The following is a 16,158-nucleotide window of genomic DNA, read 5'->3' on the forward strand; positions in this document are numbered from 1 at the left end:
TGTAACGATACAAGAGAAGGACTGTTGTTGGTATCGTGCTCTTGCCAGGCAAATCAGATACACTCTCTTCCTGAGTCCTCTACAGCACTGCAAACAGATGCTATCCCCACGCACATGGACGAAATGGGAGCTCAGAAAGTAACTTGCCAAGATTACAGAGCTGGTGAATGAGGAGCCAGATTTCAAATCCAAATCTGTCCGCTTCCATCCACAGCAGTTCATTTCCAGTAGTCCCAGGAAGTTCAGCCATGGCATTTATCATTGCTCAATTTTACAATGAGCAGTGCGATTTTAGAAAGCAATGTCCATCTTCCCTGCTGAACTGTAAGCCCCATGAGGACAGGGGTTTTGCCAATCTCATTAACCATTTCATTAGGACTGCCCAGCATGGGGCTCACGCTTAGTAGGATCTCAATAAATACCTGTGAAGAAATAAATGAAAGAATGATTGACCGAGTGACTACTTCGACATAGACAGAAATCCATTTGGCATACAGTTAACAAAACCCACGATTCCCAATTCCCTACACCTGTTCTTGCAGTTCTCTGTCTCCATCAATCCTGCCATTGTCCAAATCTCACTCCTTTATCCAAGGCCCAACATAAAGGCCACCTTTTCCCTCAGCGTCCCTCTGGTCCCTAGCTAGAAACTGACCCATCCTCCCTGTGCCCCCACAGCGCTCCCTGCAGTGTTAAATACTTCACACCGTTTCTTCCTGGTGCTGTGATTGCATGTGTTCTTATATTTCCCCTTAATGGACTGGCGTTGGGGACAGTGCAACTGCAGGAAATCATGAGAGTTACATACAATTGGATGGGGCAAACTTGAGAGAATAGGGAGGCTGTGTCGACGAGCTTGCCTACCCCTTGGCTGGTATTTGAGTGATTGGGGGTATTTAAATGAGGGTTTGACATGATATAGGTAATATTTGCTTCAGTAGAAAGAAAATTCTTTGTAGTAGGATAGATAGCTCTTCACCAAGAACAAATTTTCAGACACTTGCCTGTGAACCTTGGGGGGAAATCTCCTGCTTAGTCCTTCTTTGGGTTCTAAGGAGTCGCCAGAGTTCATGCTGGTTTTACCAGCAATCGACTTACTAAGTAAGTGCCTGTCATAATATCCTGAAGGGTTCAACAGCATGCAGATGTCTTCAGCCCCACCTGTAGACACTGCCCAGTCAATCCGGTGCTGCCTGGCCCACCTAGCATGATTGGGAGTGGGCAGGAACATCTAATATCAAGTGGAAATAAATAGAAGAGACTGGGCTCGGGCAGGTCAACACAAGCAGGTGTCTCACACTCATCTGGCACCAACTCCTGTTGCATCACTCCCTTGCCCTGAGGCCATGCCCATGGCTTCCTAGGGTTTTGAACCAATCCCTGGGGGACCAGCAGGCCACATGGTGACAGGTGGATTACATTAAACCGCTCCCACCATGGAGGAGGCAGAGAGTCGTCCTCACAGGAGTAAACACACATCATGGATATGGATCTGCCTTTCCTGCCTGGAATGCTTCTTCCACCACCATCATTCCTGGGCTCACAGAATGCATTATCTGCCACCAATGCATTCCTCCCAGCCTTGCAGCTGGTCAGGGAACTCATTTCACAGCAAAGAGAGTGCAGCCAAGGGCTCTTACCCATGGAATTAAGTGGTCTTACCCCAATGTCCATCATCCATCCGGAAGCAGATGTCCTAATTGAAAGGTAACTGAAGGCATGGTTTTTGTGCAGTGAGATTCAAGGTCCTGAAAGGATGGATTAAGTCTTGTTTTAAGTCAGACTGTTACATGGTACATTTTCCCCATATTACATGTGTCTGGGAATCAAGGAGTTTAAGTAGGAGTGGCCACTCTCACTACTACACCTACAAATCTAGCAATTATATGTGAGCAAACTCATATACCTAAAACTAAAAGATGACTAACAATGTTGTCAATTCAAAATTACAATTTTTTAAGCAAAAAGTTCCATTAATATTTTCATTTTCACTCCCATGACTATTCATGACATTGATCATCTTTTATGTTGTTTATTGTTATTTTGTATTTCTCAGATGAAATTTATGTATTTAGCCAAATGTTTTGCCCATTTCTACATTGGGTGACCTCTTCCTTGTTAGTTAATAGGTGTTTTTCTGGTTTTTTTTTTTTTTTACATCCCAGGTAATTATAATTTTCTCTCAGATTAAAACATTTCTTTTGATTTTTGTTTATGTTGTCATTTATTATTCAGAGATTTTACTTTTATTTTAATTAGGTCAAATCTTTCTGTATTTCTCATTTCCCATTTTCTCATGGTTTCTAAATTATGTACTTCGTTTTGGAAGAACTTTTATATACCAGATAATTACAACAAATTCTAATCTTTTCTTCTACTCTTTCATGATTTGTTTTAATGTTTAGCATTTAATGTCACCTATTATTTATGTTATTATATTTCATTATATGATTAGACATTTGTTCCAATGTCATTTACTTAGTAATCTAACCTTTCTCCATGAATTTGAAATGCCTCTTTTACAACCTCACCATTCACTAAAAGTTGATATTTACACGACTATGTTTCTTACCCTTATTCTATTCAATTTAATATTTTTATAGCATCAATAGCATGCTGCTTTAACTACTTCAGCATTGTACTACATTTTGACATCCTATAGGGTATCTCTTCTCTTGTTTTGCTTTTTAAAATCAAAACAGAAAACAATGATTTTGGCTACTTTGTCTCACAAATTTTCTTTCATACAAACTTTACAATTAATCTGTCAAGTGGTACACAATTTCACTGGAAATTTTTAGAAGAGGGATTTCTTTGATCCTGTAGATTAACTTATGGAGAACTTTCACATTTGAAATATACTGATAAGGAAAGTCTATTTAATATGCTCATACAGGAAGTCTTTTCTTAGGAGGTGAACTTTGAGCAGAGACTGGAATTAATGAGCTAGTGAACCATGACGAAGAACATTCCCTGCAGATGTTACAGAAAGCAGAATGGTTTTAAGTAGAGAATGAGCTGGGGTGTTTGAGAGACAACAAGGTGGGCAATGATTCAGAACTAGAGTGAGTGGGGCAAACAATGGGAAGAGATGAGGTAGGGAAGGCAACAGGAGCAAGACCCTGTATCCCTTTAAGTCCATATTAAACACTATGATTTTTTTTTTCTTCTAAACATGATGAGAAGCAGTTGGAGAGTTCTGAGAAAGGGGAATATGTGGTTTGGTTTTTATATTTTAAAGAACTGGGAGGTCCAAGAGGGAGGGGATATATGTATACATATAGCTGATTCACTTCATTGTACAGCAGAAACTAACACAACATTGTAAAGCAATTATACTCCAATTAAAAAAAAAAAAAAGAATCACTCTGAACAACTCCATGAAACATAGAGTGTAGATGGTCAGGAATGGAAGAAGAAATATTAGTAGTGATCTTGAGTAGGCATTGTGTATATATGAGTCTAGATTTCAAGAAAGGAATTGGGGATTTGTATATGAGGAAACATTTTATCATATGTTGATTTTTTTACCCAGCCCCCTTACTGAGTTCTTTTATTACTAAAATGCACTTCAGGTGTGTTTTTGTTTTCTTTTGTTTGATACTTTTAACTAGACAAACAGTTTATCTGCAAAAAAATGGCCACTGATTCCTTGCTTATTACATATTCTTTTCTTGTCTTATTGCATTGGGCAAGATATTCAGAAAAATGTTGAGTAGCAGCATATCTGCATATATATGTCACTTCCCATTAAGGATTCTAGATTTTCACTATTTGGTATGTTGTATACCATGGTGTCCTGCAGAAGACCAAGCTGAGTCATTGTATTTCTGATATCAGACTATGAAGTTAAAGACTTTGTCGTTGTTATTGTGGCAGTTGTTGTGGTTACCTAACTCAACCAAAGGGTGGTTTGATACAACTGTTTGCCAATTCATAATGTTAATTTTCAAAATATCTAAGTGTTCTTCGTGGTTGTAGACTTACATTTCCAGCAGATGACAAGGAAAGAAATTCCCTGCTTGGAGGCTTTTGAGTTCACATTTTCCTGCCAGAACTCATTTGCAATTAAAAATCCTAATCAATTCTCAATTTAATCAATATGAAAACTTCTGCTAATGGGGAACTGATAGCTTTCTGAGGCAGCTATTTTGTTGATGTGTAACTCTTCCTTTGGTACATTTTTCCTTATCTTGAGCTAAAATATTCTTTCATATGATTTCCATTCCTCTGGAGCTTTTGTGCACTCCAACAAATCCCTGCTCTCCCAAATTCCACCCAGGTGTTTCTTATCTTTTGGTTAACCTTCCCCAGTTCTTCATGTCTTCATGGCTACTAGACTCCTAATTAAACACATGTTTATTGACTTTGGCTAGAAGAGGCAAAACTGTCAACTCTACTCTGTAATCAGGCCAGGTTCCATCCCATAGACAGTTTGATTTCCAATATCTCTGGAAAGCAAATTCCACAGATAACCAAGTAAGGGTAAACACATCAAACACCCAGAGGAAGACCACAGAAGAACTAAAGGAGGAGAAGGGGGAAAAGGAGGTAGATGGAAAAGAGAGAAAAGGAAGATGAGGATAAGGAGGAATGTGTTAGGTTTTATCTGCTGAGAACTAGACCCCAAAATGGGATTTGAACAAATGCCTGTGAAGGACAAAGTGGGGAGCAGAAGAAGGTAAGGAGACCCTTCAGACCATGATGTAGGTCAAACACGTGAAGGAGAGGAAATAGAAGGATTGAGTAGAAAGAGTCTTGGGCTGCAGCACAATTCTAAGAAAGTTTTGGCCAGGCTGATGGCAAGTCCTCAAGCCAAAACTGCCCATCAGATGAGTCCCCTTCTTGCATGTGTGGGCCTGAATTTGTAGCCCTGTGGTGCTCAGCCATTGGCTGGAAGCAGCCTGAGAGAAGATATGGGGTCACCAATGGTGGTGCACCCACAGAGGCACCATCTGGGTCCATGAGTCAATCAGGATCCCCTCAGCAGGAGAGCTGAGCAGTCCATTTTCATGACTGCCACAATGGAGAAAAGGAGGAGGAAGAGGAAAAAATTAATAAAGTGGAAAGAATTTATAGAAGAAATTATAAATGTGTGTATTATTTTCATTCCACTTACATTCTTGAAAAATGACAATATTGGACTTTCCTGGTGACACAGTGGTTAAGAATCTGCCTGCCAATGCAGGGGACAAGGGTTCAAGCCCTGGTCCAGGAAGATTTCCACATGCCGCAGAGCAACTAAGCCTGTGCTCCACAAATACTGAGACTGCGCTCTAGAGCCCACAAGCCACAACTACTGAGCCTGCATGTCATGACTACTGAAGCCCGTGTGCCTAGAGCCCATGCTCTGCAACAAGAGAAGCCACCACAATGAGAAGCCCGCGCACAGCAACAAAGAGTAGCCCCCGCTCACCACAACTAGAGAAATCCCGCATGCAGCAACAAAGACCCAACACAGCTAAAAATAAATAAATAAATATTTTAAAAAGACAATGTTTATACCTTTATATAAAAGTTTATTACCTCACAAAAGGAGCACTGTTGGCTGATTCTTGTTTCCTAATATTAACATCAGAAAACTCCATCATCATGTGTAGAGTCTCCCAGAGAACTGCTCCCAGGAAGGATAGGACCTGGCCAAGTGGTCCACCACTGAGACAGAGCTGGGAGAATGAGCCATGGATCCCCCTTCCTCACTGTGGAGGAAATAATGGCATCTGCATTTTAATTAATTAACTTATTTATTTTATTTTTGGCTGCATTGGGTCTTCGTTGCTGCGCACAGGCTTTCTCTAGTTGTGGTGAGCGGGGGCTACTCTTCGTTGCAGTGTGCGGGCTTCTCATTGTGGTGGCTTCTCTTGTTGTGGTGCACGGGCTCTAGGCGCGGGGGTTTCAGTAGTTGTGGCTCGCAGGCTCTAGAGCGTAGGCTCAATAGTTGTGGTGCACAGGCTTAGTTGCTCCACGGCATGTGGGATCTTCCCGGACCAGGGATCGAACCTGTGTCCCCTGCATTGGCAGGCAGATTCTTAACCACTGCACCACCAGGGAAGTCCCTGCATCTGCATTTTAAAGAAACTTTCTTCCAAAGACATTAGCATCACTTTCAAGGGAGAATCCATTGGTTCTTCCTCAAGCATTGGGTAAAACAAGATATCTGTCTTCAGACTTCTTCCACTGGCTCCAGGAGCAGTGAAGAGCTAGGTTTGAAACAAAGTAAGTGCCACTGTGGTTTGGGGTTCCCTCTGAAAAATGGTCTAGAAGAGCAGCCCTCCTCAGAGGAATGTGATGGGGAGAAGGAAGAGATGATCCAAGGAAAAGGGTCAAGTCCTCTTGCCCTATCTTCAGTGCTCAAAATATTGAGATTTTTACTGGGGGTAGAGGCAGGACAGTGGTTTATGTTTGGCCATAGTCTCAAAGGGAAATGTATAATGAAAATTGAAAAAAAATGTAGGCTCACTCTAAGTTATATTAGACCATCCACATTTCCTTTTTTCAAAAACTTGAGGTAAAATGTACATGCTTTGAAATGCAGAGATGTGCATCGTATTTTAACACACACACCTCTCAAGGTTTAAAACATTTTCATCACCTCAGGAGCCTCCTCACCACCCTCCAGTCACTCCCACCCTTATAGGCAATCACCGTTGATTAGTTTTGCTTGCCTATTCTTGAACTTTGTATAAATGTAGGCACAGAGTATGTGCTCTTTTGGGGTCTGGCTTCTTTCCCTCACCACAATGTTTTGACGTTCATGCATGTTGTCCCATGTAGCAATAATTCATTATTTTTGTTTCTAAGGAGTACATTATTGTATTAGTGTTCCAAAAATTATTTCTCCAGTTGATGGCTATTTGGGTTGTTTGCAATTCTGGGCTTCTATGAATAAAGGGAATATAGCACTCATTTATGAGTCTTCTGAGAAAGTATATTTTTATTCCTCTTAAAGCAGAAATTGCCATATCATAGGGTAGGTATACAATAAAATTTACAAGAAATTGACCAATAGCTCTCCAAAATGATAGTATCACTTTTCACTTCCACCAGCAACGTATAAGAACTCTCATAAATCTACATTCTTGACAACATTTGATGTTGTCAATCTTTAATATGGATGGGAAGTGGTATTCAGTTGTGGATTTAGTTGTATTTCCTTTACTATTGAAGTTTTTAACCCTTTCCATGTGCTTATTGACACATATTGGTATATCTTCGCTTGTGGAGTAGCTGTGCAAGTCATTCATCATTTTTTCTACTTTTTCTTGACCTTTTATAACTGATTTAAATGATATTCTTATATGTCATGTAAAATAAGCTATTTGGCTTGAGATAAAAGTTTGTACTGTATCGTCATATTGTATTGCCAATATTTTCTCCCAGTCTGTGGCTTGCCTTTCATTTTCTTAATGGTATCTTTTGATGAGAAAAAGCTTTTAATTTTGAGGAAGTTCAAATTGTTAATATTTTCTTTTATGGTTATTGTTTTTTGTATCCTGATAAGAAATTTTGCTTACTCCAAAATCACAATTACACTCTTTGGCTTTCTTTTAGAAGTTTCATACTTATAGATTTTACATGCAGGACTATAATCACAATTAATTTTTGTGAGGGGTGTGAAATAGGGACTGTTTCATTTTTTTTCTATATGGATATCCAATTATTAGAGTACTATTTGTTAAAAAGATTTTCCTTTCTCCATTAAATTACCTTGACATCTCTGCGAAAAATCAATTGACTTTATATGTATGAGTCGATCTGGATTCTCTATTATTTTCATTGATTTATGTATCTAAATGTATGCCATCAATACATTATCCTATTTATTGTAACCTTATAGGAAGTACTGATAACAGTTATGAGGCTTCCAACTTAGTTTCTTAAAAACACTTTATTCTAGTTACTTTGCAAGTTACTGTAAGTTTTAGAGTCACTTATTACTACCATAAAAGAGAGAGAGAGAAGAAGAAGGAGAAAGGAGGTGGGGAGAGAAGGAGAGAGAGGTTGGATTTTGAATGAAACTGAATTTAATTTATACATCAGTTTGGGGAGAACTCACCTATTAACAATATTGATTCTCCCAATCTATTAATATGGTATATATCTAAATTTATTTATCTCTTCTTTAAATCTATAAGTCATATTTGTATTTTTCACACAAAAGGTCACATGTGTCTTTTGTTAAAGTTATCCTTAAGTATTTTTTTCTTGTTATAAATTAAATTGATTTTAAAAATCATTTCCAATTGATTTCTGCTATTATATATTAAAAAGAATTTTATGTTGATTTGTTTCCCATGACCACAGTTAAGTGTACTTAATTATCTGCTTTTTTTAAGATTGCTTAAGAAATTTCTATGTAGACAATAATGTTGTCTCTAGACATGGATAGTTTTACTTTTTCCTTTCAAATATTTATTCCATTTATATTTTTCTTGATTCCTGACTCTAGTTAGGACCTCCAGTATAATGGTAGATAGAAGTGATAAAAGCAGACATTGTGCCTTGTTCCTGACATTAGGGTAAAAGCGTTCAGTGTTTCACCATTGTATCATATTAGCTGTAGGTTTTTCACATCTGCCCTTTATTTGTTGAGGCAATGAATTAAACTGATTGATTTTTGAATGTTATACAAACACTGCATTCCTGGGATAAATCTCATTTAGTCATGGCATATCATACTTTTATATACTACTATATTCTATTTGCTAATGTGATGTTTAGGTTTAGGTCTTTTGTGCCTATATGATGAGGACTATTGGTCTATAATTTTATTTTATTGTAATACCTTTGTTAGGCTTTAGTTTCAAGTTTACACTGGCATCATGCAATGATTTGCAGCATATCCTCTTTTCCTTTATATTTTGAAATAGTGTGTGAGATTGGAAATACCTCTTATACTAGTGTTAAAGTCATTATTCAGACTACCCTGGCCTAGGGTTTTCATTGTAAAAAGGTATTTACTTGTGAATTCAATGTTATTATAAGGCTATTCAGAGTTTCTATTTCTTCTTTTTTTATAAGTAATGTGTCTTCAAGAAATTTATTCATTATATCTAATTTGTAAAAACAACTGGCATAAAGATGTTCATAATATTCTCTTACTGTTCATTGAATGTATGTAGACCTTTTAGTGATATCCTGCTTTCACTGTAATATTGATCATTTGCAGCTTTCCCTACCCCCTCTCCCTTGTGTGTGTGTGTATGTTCTTTATTATCTGTCTTGCTAAGGTTTTACTAATTTTGTTAACCTTTTCAAATAACTTTTTTTTCACTTTGTTAATTTCTTTTTTTTCTGAATTTTATTTTATTTTTTTATTCAGCAGGTTCTTATTAGTCATCCATTTTATACACATCAGTGTATACATGTCAATCCCAATCTCCCAATTCATCACACTCACTTTGTTAATTTCTTAATTGCAGGTTTTCTATTTCATTTAATTCTGCTCTTACCTTTATTGTTTTTATTATACTACTTTCTTTGGAAGTAATTTGCTCTTATTTTTCTAGCTTCTTAAGGTAGATCATTAACTTAAAATTTTTATTCCCTTCTAATTATGCATTTAAATTTATCAATTTCTTCTAAGCATTGTTTTAACCTTGGCTTATAAATTTTGATATGTGTGCTTTCATTTTGGTTTATTTTAAAATGTTTTCTAATTTTCATTGTGATTTGTTCTTTGACTCATGGGTTATTTGTAACTGTGTACCCACTTGCCAACTATTTGGGTATTTTACCGTTATTTAATTTCTAATTTAATTTTAATGTCTTAGTTGTGTTTTGGTATCATGGTTATGCTGGCATCATAAAATGATTTGTAAATTATTCCCTCTTCCTCTGTTTAACGATACTGTGACCAGAGAATATATTTATTATTTCAATCTTACAAAAGTTACTGAGACTTATTTTATGTCATGGAATATGGTGATTCCATCCTGTGAAATTCCTATTCACAGAGGAAAAGAATGTGTATCCTGCAATTGTTAAACAGAGTGTTTACAAACATCAATAGATCAGGTTTGTTGATAGAGTTGGTTTTTTTTAAACCTTCCATAACTTTAATGATTTTGTGTCTATTTGTTCTATCATAGTGAAATATGGGTGTTAAAATCTCCACATAAGATTATGGATATATCTCTTTCTCCCTTTAGTTTTCCAGTTTCTTCTTCATGTATATAATTCATAAACAATATGATTCCATATGTAGAAAATACTAAATAGTCATCAAAAACCCAACAGAACAAATAAATGAATTCATCTAGGTCACAAGATACAATTTCCATACACAAAAATCAATTATATTTCCACATACTAGGAATGAGCTAATTGAAAATGAAATAAAAAAAAATAATTCCACTCAAAATAGCATCAAAAAGAATAAAATATGTAGGAATAAATTTAACGAAAAAGCATAACTTGTACACTGAAAGCTGTTAAGCTGCTGAGATAAATTAAAGATCTAAATAAATAAAAAACATTCCATGTTCATAGATTGAAAGACTCCATATTGTTAAGATGGTGATTTTCCCTCAGATTGATTTGCAGATCCTATGAAATCTCAAATAAAATACTCCCAGGCTTTTTTTATATTATGATATGTTGACCCTAAAGCATTTATGCAAATGTAAATGTCCTAAAATAGCAAAAGTAATTTTGAAAAAGAAGAAAGTGTGAGGGCTTATTCTTCCCAATTTCCAAAGTTACTCTAATGCTACAGTAATCAATAGTATGTGAGGGGCTTCCCTGGTGGCGCAGTGGTTAAGAATCCGCCTGCCAATGCAGGGGACATGGATTTGATCCCTGGTCCAGGACGATCCCACATGCCGCGGAGCAACTAAGCCCGTCCACCACAACTACTGAGCCTGCGCTCTAGAGCCCATGAGCCTCAACTACTGAGCCCACGAGCCACAACTACTGAACCCGTGAGCCACAACTACTGAAGCCTGTACACCTAGAGCCTGTGCTCCACCACAAGAGAAGCCACCACAATGAGAAGCCCATGCACCACAACAAAGAGTAACCCCCGCTCACCACAACTAGAGAAAGCCCAAGCAGCAACGAAGACCCAACACAGCCAAAAATTAATTTAATTAATTAATTAATTAATTTTTTAAAAATAATATGTGATATTGGCATAAGGATAAACATATAGAGCACTGGAAGAGAATTAAGAATCTAGAAATAAATCCCAACATTCAGGGTCAGTTGGGGGGGGAGGGGAACTTGGATGTTTACCTCACACCATATGCAAAATTAACTCAAAATGTATCAGAGGCCTGACTGTCATCCTTGTAAGTTTAAATCTTTGAGAAGAAAACTTAGAAGAAAATCTCTGTGATCTTTGCTGAGCCAAAGATTTCTTAAATATTGTGACACCAAAAGTACAATCTATAAAAAGGAATTTGATGAATTGGATTCCACCAAAATTAAAAACTTTTGCTCTTTGAAAGAAACCATTAAAAGACAAACCAAAGACTGGGGGAAATAGGTGCAAATTATTATCTGGTAAAGAACTTACAGACAGAATATATGAAGAATTTTTACAACTCAAAAATAAGACAACCCAATATTTTTAAAGGGGAAAAATTTGAATAGATACTTCAATAATGAAGAGCTGCATGGTTTTAAACACATGAAAAGATGCTCATCATCATTAGGTATTAAAATGCGAATTTATGAGATACCACTTCACACCCACTAGAATGGCTATAATTAATAAGACAGACAATAACAGGTTTTAGAGAGGAGAAAGAAACAGGGACCTTCATATGTAACTGGTGGGAATATAAAAAGGCACAGTCATTTTAGAATAACTGGCAGTCTCTTAAAAAGTCAAACATAAACTTGTTACAAACCCAGCAATTCTACACAAGAGAAATGAAAGCATCTATCTACACAAAGACTTGTACTGGAAATTTCCCTGTAGCTTTGTGAAAGCCCAAAGCTGGAAACAAGCCAAATGTCCACCCACTGTTGAACAGATCATCAAAATGTCATCTAGCTAAACAGTAGAATTCTCCTTAATGAAAAGTGTCCCAAAGTTTCCTCTTTTCTCTCTTTGTTTCATCTTGGATGGTTTCTATAGGAACGCCTTCAAGCTAATGTCTTCTGTGAGGTCTAATCTGCTCTTCATCTGTTCCAGTACACTTTTCATCTCACACACTGTAGTTTTCATCTCTAGAAGTTTAATTTGGGCCTTTTTTATATCTACTGTGCCTCTGTGTAACTTTTTCAACATATGGATTCCGGTTATAATAACCGTTTTAATGCCATACCTGCCATATGCTAAAGGCCATCACATTAATGCTTCTCATTAGACTAGACAAATGGACACCAAAAGCACAGCATACATTCCTGGCATGTAGACAAACGATGCCACATGTCTTTGTAAATCATCTTGTAGATTCCATGGAGCCAAAGCTGTGTCCTTCCCCAGATCACAATAGAGAAGCATTCACTTGCCACCATGAGTTTTGAACCGGAAGTGGCGTGGAGGTCCTGGCCCACACTTCGAGGAACACTGATCTAAAGTGCCACCTGGATCTTTCTGCGTTCAGTGCACAGCCATTCACTTAAGAAACACACTGTGAGCACCACTGTGTGCCCCGTGCCCCGGGGAAGGGGCCAGCAGTCCCGCACAAGCACAGAGGGAGGGGACTCGGCTTGGACAGGGCGTCCAGGAATATGCAGGAGGGAAACTGCCAAACTGGGAAGGGAGTGAGAGTCAGGTGGTCCACAGTGGGCAGGGAGGGCCTAGCAGAGGATGTGGCAGGAGCAACACTTGGGCAAGACAGTACCAGCTCTTCAAGAAGCTTCCATCTGCCCCTTCCCCAGTGCAGTCTGTGGGGCCCCGTTGGTCCCCAAAACAGTTGTCACTGTGCGTGGTGAGAGTACAAAAATTGAGAGCAGGCATTTAGAACTGTTTATAGAAAATTGACAGAGTAATTTTATGTCTGTTGAAATTATTAGTAAAAGCATGGAGTCTGTTTTGTATGCCTTTTGATTTCATTTTCTGAGTGATTTCTTTTCGCTGTAATTTTCAAAGTACTGTCTGTGATGGACAGAAAAAAAAAAAAAAAAAAACCTTTCCTCCACCACAGATGAGAAAAATGCACCAAATGGTTCCATCTGGCTGGAGGGGAAGCGCCAGGGGTAGGATGGCAGGGATGAGGCAGGTGGGCAGGTGGGCAGGAGCTGGGCTGGGAAAGGTCAGGTGGACCTCATCGGGTTTCCAGCAGGGTGGACCCCATCGGATCTGCCTTCTAGATGATTCTGGTAACGGTATGGGGGATGGAGTGGGAGGAGGGAGGCATGGAGGAGCAACGCTGGGTTTGGCATTAGTCAGAGATGTTTTCCCAGAGTCCTGGGGTCGCCTTCTGAGCAGCGGTTGGGGGCAGAGCAAAGCAGGAAGTGGCAGTGAAGGAGCTGCCCCTCCCCACACACAGCTCCCCGCAGCCCACCCTTGGCTCCACCCAGCCCTTCCCCAGCCCCGAAATCACAGAGCTCTGGAATTTTTCTAGTAGGGTGGAGGGAGGATTTGCAAGGAAACAGGGCTCCCTTTTATTTCTCCACTGGGGGGAAGTTGTGTGTTCAGTGATTTTTAATCCCTCAAAATCAGTGACTTAGCAGTGATGTCCAAGACAGCCAGAGCACCCCTCTGTCACCTGGTGGAAGGAATCACCACCACGCAGGGGGTGCGTGAAGTGGAGGCTGCAGACAAATGCAGATCCAGCGCAGTGGGGGGTGCCAACTACAATTTAAATTTTAAAATAAACACCTTCTTTTGCAGCCACTGAGCTTTAAAGGGAAATAAATAAATATCTAAGAGATCCTCCCTTTAACTCTCTGAAAAGAGTCAAGACTGGGGAGCTTGCTAGAATGAAATCAAATGTTGGGTGGGGTGTCAGAGGGGCAGTCCTTCCTCCAAGCCCCCAGCACCACCACCCACCCCTGGCTCTGGGCTCAGCCTGGCACCCACCCTTCGCAGGCGGCCTCCTGAGCCTCTTCTCGAAGAAGCGTCCATCCTACCAACCCGAGGTAGAGATCAATTATTATCCAAAGGGCCAACAGGGGAATGGCAGCTTTCTGCCAGGGTCGGGGAGGGAACTATGAACTGTGCCTCTCTGGATGCAAGAAGACCGCCAAGGAGGCCATTCTGAGCTGGGTTTTGTGATATGAATAAGAGTTTGCAGGAAAGATGGACGAAGACACAGACATCTGAAACAATGTGGCTTTGGGAGACTTGCATGTGGCTTGCTGTTCTTGGAGCGCAAAGAGGGAAGCCCGGCAAGACAGGCCAGGCTTCAAGAGGTCATCAGAGGGCAAAGGGTAAAGGGCATTGCTTGCCATGTTAGAAGCTCCAGCTTCTAGACATGGGGAGCCTTGCATTGTTTTAAGCAGAAGAGTGAGGATACAGATACAGCTTTGCTCATGCGTGTGCCTGTGCTATGGGTGCACGCATGCTCAAGGATAACGCCACGCTGGAGGTGGGTCGACACCGCGCCGCGCCTCTCCTGGTCCTGAGCTGAGGCTTCATGGCTGCTTGTTGAACTGGGAGACACCAGCCCAGTAGAGACTCGCGCCTTTCCCAGTGCTGCAAACACTGATGGCTGCGGTCCAGAAAGTGCAGACAGGATGCCCGTACAGCAGCTCGACCTCTCTCCCGATGATCCCAGCAGACTGGCCAAGCCAGAGAAGGAAAAGAACCCTGGAGAAGGATCCGATCGACTGTGCACAGCAGCCGAAGAGGGACTCAGCACCCGTCTGTGCCCCAGGTGCAATCCACCTGTTCACACCGGTCCGGAGTTTCTCCTTTCCAACTGCCCCTGGATTTCTCCCTGCTCACCCTGACTGGCATGGCCCCATCATCCAGGCATCATGGATCCAGCATCCAAGGAAGGAGTAGAAAGTAACCTGTGCAACCGCTCGGCTCTCTGAGAGAGTGGCGGGGCTCAGGTCCGGAGATAAGATTATCCGGACAACTCCAGACACCGAGGCTGTGGAGGAGAGACGCGCAGCTAACGTGGCATGTGCACTTGCAAAACCATGGCCACAAGATTCATGCTGCATGATTTGATGCGCTGTGGAGGTGAGGGCGGCAACTTTGCATACTGGAACCACCGTCCCCAAACTGCGATGGAGCACACCGAATTCGTCACATCGACTCCGAACTCTGGGCAGGAGGAATAGATGGAGGGAAAGCTTGCCTCTGTGTTTCTCAGGTAAGTCTTTGGGTTTGTTTCCCCCAGAACAACACAACCCCTAACGATGGATGTTCAGAAACTTCCCCTGATCAGGATGGACCCCCACAAAATGCGCCTGTATTCTGTAGTTGGAGGTTTGGGGCAGGCGGAGTCCCCAGGCTGATGTGCATGGCAACCTCCCTGGCTGGCGTCCTGAGAGGAAGCAGAGGCTGGAGCGGGCAGACCTCGCAGGTGTGAGAGCCGCCTCAAGGCTGGGAGCCAGCCCTCTGGCCCTTCTCCACCAGCCTCCCACAGCCCTGGACTGTCCCTCCCCATTCCAGGCAGTAAATTAACTGGAAGAGCAAAATCTCCATAGTGCACACGGGATCAGGTGAAGCTGCAGGTGGCGGAGGGAGCCTCTTTCCTCCCATAATGAGGTCACTCACAGACCCCGGAATTACCCAGGGCCGTTCACCTGCCCTGACCTCATGTGAGTTGGAAGCTCCCCCCATGGCGCTCCAGGTCCAATGACACACTGTCCGTCTGAGCTCTGGTCCTCTAACAGGCTCTAAAATGAAGGTCACATGTTGGCTTCCACCTTTACTCCCTCTCAACGTGTCCAAACGCGGGAGCCATAGCAGGTAAGAAAAGAAGAGCGAAGCACTGGGGGAGGGGACCCCAGCAGTGAGCCACCCCTGCCCCGCTCCTGACCTGGAGGGTTAGATGGTTGGCACTGAGACCGAAAACTTTATAAAAGCAAGGCGAAGGCAGGAGACACACAGTGACACTGGAGGCTCCTTCCTGGAGCATCTCTCTCCTCCAAGCCCAAAACCCAGGGAAGGCCACCAGCTGGAGGGGGACACGGCCCCTCTCCAGGATGCATCACCTGCAAAGGCAGCTAATGTCCCCAGGGAGTGTGAGCTCACAATGCAAATAATGATACTGAGGGAGTGGGATCAATATAAAAGAACCCATA

This window comes from Balaenoptera acutorostrata, chromosome 11 (assembly GCF_949987535.1).
Source record: "Balaenoptera acutorostrata chromosome 11, mBalAcu1.1, whole genome shotgun sequence".
Lineage (NCBI taxonomy): Eukaryota > Metazoa > Chordata > Mammalia > Artiodactyla > Balaenopteridae > Balaenoptera > Balaenoptera acutorostrata.